Genomic DNA, 11,003 nt, shown 5'->3' with positions numbered 1-11,003 from the left:
AAGTGGATATTAGCCCAGAAGTTCAGAATACCCAAGATACAATTCACAGACTACAAGAAGTTCAAGAAGAAGGACCAAAGTGTGGATACTTCAGTCCTTCTTAGAAGGGGGAACAAAATATCCATGGGAGGAGTTACAGAGACAAATTGTGGAGCAGAGACCAAAAGAAAGGCCATACAGAGACTGCCCCACCTGGGGATCTATCCTATATACAGTCACCAAACCCACACACTATTGTGCATGCCAAGTGCTTGCTGACAAGAGCCTGATATAGCTGTGTCCTGAGAGGCTCTGCCTGAGAGGTAGATGCTCTCAGGCAACCATTAGACTGAGCACAGGTTCTTCACTGGAGGAACTAAAGAAAGGACCCAAGGAGCTGAGGGATTTGCTGTCCCATAGGAGGAACAATATGAACCAACAAGTACCCCAGAGCTCCCAGGGACTAAACCACCAACCAAAGAGTGCACATGGAGGGACCCATGTCTTAAGCCACATGAGTAGCAGAGGATGGCCTTGTTGGACATCAATGAGAGGAGAGGCCTTTGGTCCTGAAAAGGCTTTATGCCCCAGTGTAAGGGAATGCCACTACAGGGAAGCAGTAGTGGGTGGATTGGTGAGCAGAGGAAGCAGGGATTGGATGGGGGGGGGAGGTTCTGAGGGGAAACTAGGAAAGGGGCTAACATCAGAAATGCAAACAAAGAAAATATATTTAAAAACTGAAAAAATGAGTCACTCTCATTGCTAAGGTTTCTTTGTGACTTACAAACTGATTAAGCAATCACTGAAAAGAATGTCTATTTCCTAGCTGATGTATAAAATATTCTGTAGATATGTCTTTAAAAGCAAATGATTTGGGAAAAGTTTTCAATTAGCAATAATTGTGCCTCAGATAAACCTCATTGGCTACGATACTGCCACTGCACAAAGCTAAATGATTTGGAACAAAGAAAGTTTCTCTCTGGAAAAAACAAAAAACTTCCAACATCCAACATCATGCATGAGAATCCCTTCTTTGAGTTGTTGGTTAGAGTTGTCTAAGAATTCCAAAAGCATTTCAGGGTACTGCTATTGCCATTAGTTCCACACACTTCCACATAGGTGGAAGGTAATTTATTGTTGCTAAAGAAACCGTGCAGAGCAGACACAAAGTCCAAGACCCCTGAGCTAGACCTGATCTGTATGCCTCCTCTCTGCAGATTGGTTTTAGTGGTACCAGAAGGCACCATGCAAACTTTCCAAGCATGAAAGAAACCAATAGTTCCACCCAGTTATAATACCTACCAAATACACAACAACTAGCAGGGTCCCATAACCTTAAGGGTTCAGGGGTGGCATCAATACCTTGATGGTAACCAACAGCATTTCATATGGACTTAAGACCTGCTCAATAAAAGGAAAATAATATCTTTTCACTGGAAATCTTTATCCAGGGCTAGTTAAGACACAGATATTAGAGGAGAACCTAAAACCACCATTTTATCAAACAAGAATAATCCTTAACAATATTCTAAGTATTTGTCCTTATGCCTATAGAGTAGTATAGTTCTCACCCATTATCAAAGAACTGTATCATGGCAGCACATGAGAAAACCAGAACCAATCAAAATTCAGAGCTATGTAACCCAGTTCCAAGGGATACATGTTTTCAGGAATCATTGGAGAAGATGGAGCAGAAAGATTATAAGAGCCAGAAGAACAGTTACTTTCTTGTGAGGTAGTAGTGACATCCTGTGAATGTCAGAAGCTACACCAATAAAGTTTCATTAACATGGCTGCCTAAATATAAGCTGAACAGTGACAGCAACAATAGACAAGTAAGATGTATGGGGAAAGACCAGTAGGCCTCAACCCTGCATGAAGAGCTACAGGTCACTAAGAAATTCTGGGAGCAAAAAACAAAATAGTTCTCTCTTGAAAAGAGCACGCCAACTGAGTCTTGTTATATATATATAGGTAACATTATATAGACTGTACAGGTTGTAGTTATATATTTAGTAATATATATGTATGTGTGTTTATGTATGTATAAAATCCTAAATACATATATAAATATGTTACAGCAATTAATGGGATAAAAAGGTCATAAATTTGAAAAAGAGAAAGGGAGGTAATATGGGAAGACTTGGAAAGAGGAAAGGGAAGGAGTAGATGATGTACCAACTGCTCTCATACAAGACCAAGAGTGGTTCTTATTTATCTAGGGTTATCACTCTGTCTTCCTTCTGTCCTTGCTAGATTTTCTTGACTCTGTAAACCATTCTCACTTTATCTTATTTCAATATTTTACCCTTTACCTGAAGCTTTGCTACCTATTGTTTTCTTGCTGTATCTATAATAGTTGAATTTCTATATTTTTAAATTTATACATTGGGTCAGCATTTAGCTGAGTAGAATGTGTGGGTAGAAGAATTGTTGGATCTGTCACAATTACATTTCATCAGGCTTAAGCCTCTTGTCAGTTAAAATATTATGTTAGGTACAGGTGTCGATGTGGTCAGTATGTCTTGTTCCTTTTGGCTTTCTGTGGTCATTTACCATAGTGATTTAGAATGAAGTTATTTCAGGTAGCTATTCAGAGTAATAAAGCATCCTTCTCAGTTCTACTTTGTACCTGCGTTTGCCTTCTCTTATGCTGGGGGCTGAAATGCAATCATTGTATATCAGGAAAACTGTTCCTCCATTTAGGATGAATGTTCTATGACAGAAATGTGTGAAAATTCCTTGTAGGCAGAGTGGTAGACAGCTATGATCTTAAAAGATATCCCAAACACACTTCCAAATAAACAATTTTTTTCTGACTGTACTTGAACTATTGAACCCTATAGTGTTGCTTTACTCACAGCAAGGAGAACATGGGAATTTTTACTTTGTGTGAAAAGTAGAACATAACATGTTAAACTTAAAGTAGCATGTCAGGATTTACCATACTCAAATGTACACACACACACACACACACACAACTCTAGCATGTTAAATTCTGCATTTAGCCTTTTCCTATATATCTGAAATGCCCAGTCACTGGGAACTTGCCATATTTCATAACATGAAAAGAATTCAAAAAGTTGTTATGCAAAGGCAAATATAGAAAGATATCCTGTGGAACCTCATTTCCAAGAATCTTACAAGTCAGTTTGCCCTCCTTCTATGATGAGATGAATGAGCTGTGACACATATACAAGTAGTGAATTCTGGATTCTCTCCTATAAGTCTTTATGATTGTTGCTATATTTTGCATCTTCGAAGAGAATGCAACCAAGATTAGGTTTCACAATATATTGATTTTGACCCAGTACTCAGTATGCACCCTTCTAATGACCTGAAACTATGGTTTTGATTTCATCTGAGCATCAAATAAAGTTTTATGAGTCAGTCCCCAAATTTGCATAACTGTGTAACTAGATATGGCAAAAATTCTCTGTATAAGTGAAAAGGAAACCATGCATCTGACTACACGTTCAATAATAACCAGTAGGGTTTTTTTCACATATCTGACTATGCCCTTGGGAAATAGAACATACCAGCCGATAGCCAGTGACACCACTGGCTACCAAAAACAGAGATGGAAGGTTAACAAACTCAGCCCTAAATAAATACTCTGGTATATCTATTAGGCTTCTCCCTTCATAGCAAATATTGGGTTTTGTCCTTTGATTTTCACTGGTGAGAAAAGTAAAAAAATGGTATCTAACAGTAGCACAATGTTGAATATTCTCACTAAAATGGATAGGAACCCCACAAGAAGACTATCAGAGTCCACTAACCTGGACCCCTGAGAGCTCTCAAAGACTGAGCCACCAACCAAACACCATACATGGACTACACCAAGGCCCCAGACACATCTGTTGCAGACATGCAGCTAAGTCTCCTTGTAGGTCCTCCAACAACTGGATTGGAGGCTCTCCCTAAAACTGTAGCCTGACTCTGGTATCTGCTCCCCAACAGAACTGGCTTATCTAGCCTCAATAAGAGAGAATGTGACTAATTGTGGGGAGATTTGATGACCAGGCTGTGGGGCTACCTATGGGGGGGCAACCCTCTCAGAGGAGAAGGGGATGGGGTAGGCATTCTGTAACAGGGGACTAGGAAGGGGAGCAGCATTTGGGGATGTAAATAAATAAATATAAAATGACAAGGTAAGATAATTCATGTTTTTGTTCCATATTATTTTTATGTTGGGTATTTACAAAATGCTAACACTAACCACAAATTTAAAAACATGGATTATCACAGCTTCATTTTTGTTCATAAAACTATGAAGAAAGACATCCCTAGAAATATGAGAGTGTAATTTTCAGTGATTTAGACACAGGCAGTATGGTATAATCAGAAGCTTTCTTCTCATAAAACTGACTCAAGCACCAGGCTTTAAATACAGTTATAGTCAATCTAATAACCTAATGACTTTACCAAACTTTCTATCCTCAGGTTTTTCTTTCTAAAAGGAGAAAATCTCACCTATTGTACTTTGAGGTGGTTTATTTTAATGAACATGATGCATTCACTTGAGGGATAAAAAGTGGAGTCGTATTCAAAACGGATGAAAATGTCTGATTCGGATATTTTAAAGAAAAAATTGGCCACTTGAATTAATTTACTGTGTGAATTTTTTTTCAGTGAATGGAGTGGCCATTCACCCGCTGTGCTTGTGGAAAATTTTAATAATCTAAAGAAAATAACAAAACAATACAACTGTGATAGAAGTCAAATAGTAAAGCGAGGATTACTTAAATGAGCTCATCTTAGTTTAACCACAGGATAAAATCTAATTTAACACTGGATAAACAAAGTCTGAAGAGCAAACAGGGGTAACGGAAAATCACTGTTAGATGAAGTAAGGACTCTTTGGAGGTACTCAAATGGTAAATTCATAAATGTTTCAAGATGAATGAAGAGAAGAAATAAATAGTTCAGGGGATTGTAAGGAGAAGAGACCAGATGTCTGCAGCTGGTTAGTTACAGAGAGATGAGGGAATTTTCAGTTATGTCTTTACCACTCTAGATTATTTCCTCACTAATTCATGTGTGAATTTATATTATAATATTAAACATCAGACAAAAACAAAAAACTGCTCCTTCAAGGAATCCATGTTTTAGTCTTCAGTCCTGTGGATACATTACTTGACTTAGCAAAGACTTTGCAGGTGTGATTAACTTCAGCATCGTAACATGGAAAACTATCTTAAATTATCCAGCTGAGTCTAGAGTACTTATAAGAGTTCTTATGAAGATGGTAAAACTCAGATGTGATGAGGAAATCAGGTTCATAGAAGAAATGGGAATGTGTCACTGCCACAGGGAAGATGAAAGAGGTCCCTAGCCAAGGAACAGGTGGCCTCTAGATTAAAAAGAAACTGATTCTCCCCAGAGTCTCTAGGAACACCACAGATCTACCATCACCTTAATTTCAGTCTACTTAAATCTGCACTTTTGACCTCCAAAGCTAAAAGATAATAGCCTAGATGCTTTAAGCTACCACCTTTGTGGAAATATGTTATAACAGCTCTAACAAAAACATTGTATTCCCACATCCAGTCATTCATACCTGCCTCAACAGTAACAAGATGCTCTACTTAAAAAAGTCATTTTTGTCATAACACTTATTTAAAGTTTTCAGTGGTCCTTAAACACTCAAATGAGAAGTTCTGCCCTGAGCTAGAAGCTATCACTTAACCGCTTTTACGTTTTAGGCAAAAAGAATTTATCACATGCTCTTTATTCCAAGTAGAACTGGTCTTGTTTCTGCTTGTTTCTTGAAATCCAACAGCCCAGGCATATACCCAGAGGATTCCCCACCATGTAATAAGGATACATGCTCTACTATGTTCATAGCAGCCCTATTGATAATTGCCAGATGCTGGAAAGAACCCAGGTATCCCTCAACAGAAGAGTGGATGCAAAAAATGTGGTATATCTACACAATGGAGTACTATTCAGCCATTAGAAACAATGAATTCATGAAATTCTTAGGCAAATGGATGGAGCTAGAGAACATCATACTAAGTGAGGTAACCCAGACTCAAAAGGTGAATCATGGTATGCACTCACTAATAAGTGGATATTAACCTAGAAAGCTGGAATACCCAAAACATAATCCACACATCAAATGAGATACAAGAAGAAAGGAGGAGTGGTCCCTGGTTCTGGAAAGACTCAGTGAAACAGTATTCGGCAAAACCAGAACGGGGAACTGGGACGGGGTGGGAGGGAGGACAGGGAGAGAGAAGGGGGCTTACCGGACTTTCGGGGAGTGGGGGGGGGGGGGCTAGAAAAGGGGAAATCATTTGAAATGTAAATAAATTAAATCGAATAAAAAAATTAAAAAAAAAATAAATCTTGCTAACTACCAAAAAAAAAAAAAAAAAAAAAAAAAGAAATCCAACAGCCCCAATATATCTATGCACAATAAAATAACATCATGAGAAATACTCTTTAAACTACATTTAATCCAAAATAAAGTAACAGGTTTGCCTATGAAAATATCCAACTGAACATCTAAAAATAATCCGAGGAAAATTAGCCAAGTACAACAGAAGCTATCTCCCACCGACAGATACAAACAGTAAACACGTGGTTGAGACCAGGAAATGAGAAAAATAGGTAAGACTGCATTTGATGTGAGAAGTCATGGGAAAATGGATACTCAACTTAAAATAATCTATAAATTAGTAAATGTTAAAACATAATACTGCCAAGTGTATACTCGGACACATTCCCTAACAACACCTTTAAATAATTAAAATCATGTGGGATATATTTGACTACTTATTAGAGTTGTCTCGCATTTGATTAATCTGTCTCTAAAACTTTAGATAAATTTATACACAGTTCAAATTATAGGTGTGAGAATGACATAAATTAGGCAACATATGTTTTATGGAATATTTATACACAGTCTATCATTATTTTAATGACCTTGATAAACTTAAATTTTTAATTTAATATCACACATAAAATAATAGCAAATATATGAAAATGTCATGAGTGGGGATCAAAATGTAATGACATCATTGTTCTTACATTTCAGAAATTATTTTTGAGCACATATTTATTTTAATTAAAAATTATTTGTTAAATATAATAAAAGAAGTTAACAACAGCGGCCAGTCCAGGAAAGGAGATGCACATAATCCGTAGTTCACAATTCGATTCAAGGACGAGGGTTATCAGAAGAAACGAGCCTCAAGGCCATCATCCGCCCTCAGGGGAGAGGCAGGCCTTAAACAGAATGCAATATATGGAGGTCTGAGAATGGTGGGTATGAAAAGGGGCTTCGCTTTAAACCCTGGAAAGGAGCTTCAGAGAGTGGTGCATGAGAGATAAGAGAGCCAGTGTGACAGGAATGTCATGGAGGCCAGAGAAGCTTCTTTTCCTCATTAATTTATTTATTCACTTTCTATCTGGATGGCAGTGCCCTTCACACAGCCCCTCCCCCACCCGATTCTTCTTTGAGAGGGGAAAGCCCTGCCAACCCCAGTCCCAACCCACCCTACACATCAAGTCTCCACAGGACTAGGCACATAGTCATATGCAACCTACTTAGGCCAGATGAGGCAGCCCACTTAGGAAAACAGGAGGAGCCTATTTTTTTAATATTTTTTTAGATATGTTCTTTTGTTTACATTTCAAAGGTTATCCCCTTTCTGGTTTCCCCACCGAAAACACCCTATCACATCCCCCCACCCCTCCCACCCCCCACCCTGCTTCCCTCTGCTCGCCAACTTACCCACCCCAGCTTCCATGTCCTGGTGTTCCCCTATTTATGGACATCCAGTTTTCTCAGAGCCAAGGGCCTCTCCTCCCTTTGATGTCTAGCAAGGCATCTGCTACATATGCTGCTGGAGCCATGGGTCCTTCCACATGTACTCTTTGGTTGGTAGTTTAGTCCCTGGGAGCTCTGGGGGTGCTGTTTGGTTCATACTGTTGTTCCTCCTATGGGGCGGAAAGGTCCTTCTGCTCCTTAGGTCCTTTCTCTATTCCTCCATTGGGGACACTGTGCTCAGTCCAATGGTTTCCCGGGAGCACCCACATCTGTATTCATCAGGTACTGGCAGAGCCTCTCAGGAGACAGCTACATCAGGCTCCTGTCAGCAAGCACTTGTTGGCATCCACATTAGTGCCTGGATTTTGTGATTGTATATGAAATGGATCCCCAGGTGGGGCGGTCTCTGAGTGGCCTTTCCTCCAGTCTCTGACCCACACTTTGTCTCTGTATCTCCTCCCATGGCTGTTTTGTTCCCCCTTCTAAGAAGGACCAAAGTATCCATACTTTGGTCTTTCTTCTTCTTCTTGAGCTTCAATTGGTCTGTGAATTGTATTTTAAGAACAGCCTTCAGGGTTCCTCCCTGAGGAACCCACCCTCCCTCCAGAGGAATCTCTCTGAAGCAAATATTCACGCACACACACACACACACACACACACACACACACACAAATGGAGCAATCTGACATCATATAACATTTCATGCAGACAGGAAGCTTTTACATAAGGTTATTTAGTTCACTGTGGCATGTATAACAGTAAGCACGGAGGAGCCAGGCTGATTAGGGCCATAAATCAGGGACACCGTTAGGCCACAGTACATACAGCTTCATAACTTTCTGTAAGAGGGAGAGCTGCTGGTAATCGTGGCCTTATTTAGGCTGTAGAATCTGGATCAAAGGTGCAGGTCCCTGTTTTAACAAGTATCCTTTTGTAAATGTGTTGGTGTTCTTTTTTTTTTTTTTTTCATTTCCACAGAGGTGGAATTCAGATCATAAGGCATGCTAGGCAAACACTACCACTTAGCTCTGTCTAAGCATTAAAAATGAACTTTATTTTTTTGGAAAAATAAAATTAGCCATCTAACCTTAACTTTGATTTTTTCCATTTTGAGGCTGTTGTTTATTTTGTTTTGTTTCAAACAGACTACCACATATGTTATTTCCTCACATCCAAAATTCTGCACTTCAGTCCTCGTGAAACTTCTGCCAGAAGAAGCCTTGCCCCTTCAAAGGCCCATGGCAAGCCTTCAGCATCATCTCCAATGCCAAGCAGGTTGTGAGAGTGAAATCCCAATCCTGTAGTAAAAGGTCCCTTCCTCTAGCTTCAATAGTTATTAGCTTTGGAGGTCACACAACTGGGTATCCCATTATGAGTTTCCCAAAATCTTTGCTATAGATAATCCCTCCTCCCTTCATGATGTGAATGATTGATGGCTAAGGTTGCTACTTGTCTGCAATTTAAAGACCACTTGTATTGAAAACTCTGGCTCTTCATTTGACCGGCAGATGTCGGCGAATTGACTGAATAAAAAGTGGAATCTCTGGATTCATATTCAACCTGTCTCCTTTTCTTCTGTAACCTCTTGCTCAGTTCAGCATGTGGAACAATTGAGAAAGTTTTTGTCCAGAACTGTAATGAAGAGGCAATATGACTTGAACTTTGCTACTCTCTCTCTCTCTCTCTCTCTCTCTCTCTCTCTCTCTCTCTCTCTCTCTCTCTCTCTCTCTCTCTCTCTCTCTCTCTTGCCATTCTTCAAGTCTAAGGATATCTGCCAGGTACAGTGACTGGAAAACTAGACAATTACAAGTGGCAAAAGGTGACACCTGAAGTCCAGAAGGTCCCCATCTACTCCTGGGAAATTACATAAATATTCTTCCCCTTCATTGGGCTATTTCTCTCCCCTGTCATTTCTCTCCTATGCCTATAACCTCTCAGTCTGCCTAGAATTGAGAAGGTGATGTGTAAGCACAGCCCCTTTTCTCCAATCTTCTAGTAAAAATGCAATATTTGTCCCCAGCACCTATCTCTCAGACACTGATTGTGTGCACTGAGCTTCAACTGAGATCTATCTATCAGCAGAAATGAAAACATGCTGATTTTCTTTAGTCATTTATGAGCATAGAAAAGGAGAAAGTCATGTACATTTCTCAAAAAAACAATTTTACTCTATTGTGATATATTAGTATAATTTTTAGGGAAGATTATTATAGGGTTCAGTATAATTAATATGCTTATATGAGGGTGTGATGATGAAATCAGTAAGCTAAGAACCATTGCGATGGTTCTGCTGCTAAGCACAATTGCCTGTAAGACTGGTGAACAGAATTTGATTCCTCAGATATTCACAGTAGAAGAAGAGAACTGACTTCTGCCAGTTGTCCTTTGAACACCAAGCAAGTAATATAGCATGTATGTGTGCATGCACCATGCACATACATGCAAACACACACACATACACACACACACACACACACACACACACACACTAAAGTTTAAAAACCAATGTACTGAACCACTGAGTGTTCCTAAGGTATCATATCTATGTGGGCTACTTTTACACTCCCCTAGCAACCTTGAAATAGATCAGATTGTTGGAAGTATCACTATCCTACTGTGCTACAGAAAAACAGAACCAATTTCTGCTCTCTGTGTTTTAGTGCCTTTTGTGTAATATCTTTCCATTCCTCAACTCCCTTCCCTTCTCACAGTGGCCACTATGTAGCTCCATTATTCTATGAATAATTTTTAGTTTATACAAATTTGTGAGGACATGTTGGGTTTATATTTCTGAGTCCGGCTTACTTCTCTTAACATAATAACCAAAATTCTATTCAGGTTACTGAAAATATAAAACTAGTATTACATTGTATATAAACAATAATTTTTCTAACTATTTACCCATTGGTGGGAAATCTTAATGATCCAATGCATTGGCTATTATGAATGGTATTGCAACAAACATGAAATGCAGTACCTCTTTGATATAATTTCATTTGCTTTCTATATGTACTCAGTGATAGGATTGCTAGATCACATGGCAATTTTGTGTTAGATTTTATAGAATTTCTATGCTGTTTTACATAATATAGATAATAATTTACAATCTCAAAAATTGTGTCTAAGACTTGCTAATTTTTTGAGTATTCACCAGGACTTGTTACTTTTTGACTTTTTCTAAATCTCACTCTAGCTGCACTAAGGTGGCACCTAATTTGTGTTTTGATTTGCTTTCCTCCGATAA

The 11,003-nt window shown here is 38.8% G+C and overlaps 1 pseudogene; it reads right to left on the bottom strand.

The window, feature by feature from the left end:
* Positions 1-798: 798 nt before the first annotated feature.
* On the bottom strand, positions 799-929 carry LOC127681961 (uncharacterized; annotated as a pseudogene).
* Positions 930-11,003: the final 10,074 nt, after the last annotated feature.

This window comes from Apodemus sylvaticus, chromosome 3 (genome assembly GCF_947179515.1).
Source record: "Apodemus sylvaticus chromosome 3, mApoSyl1.1, whole genome shotgun sequence".
Taxonomy (NCBI): Eukaryota; Metazoa; Chordata; class Mammalia; order Rodentia; family Muridae; genus Apodemus; species Apodemus sylvaticus.
This window is presented reverse-complemented; position numbering and strand designations above follow the sequence as displayed.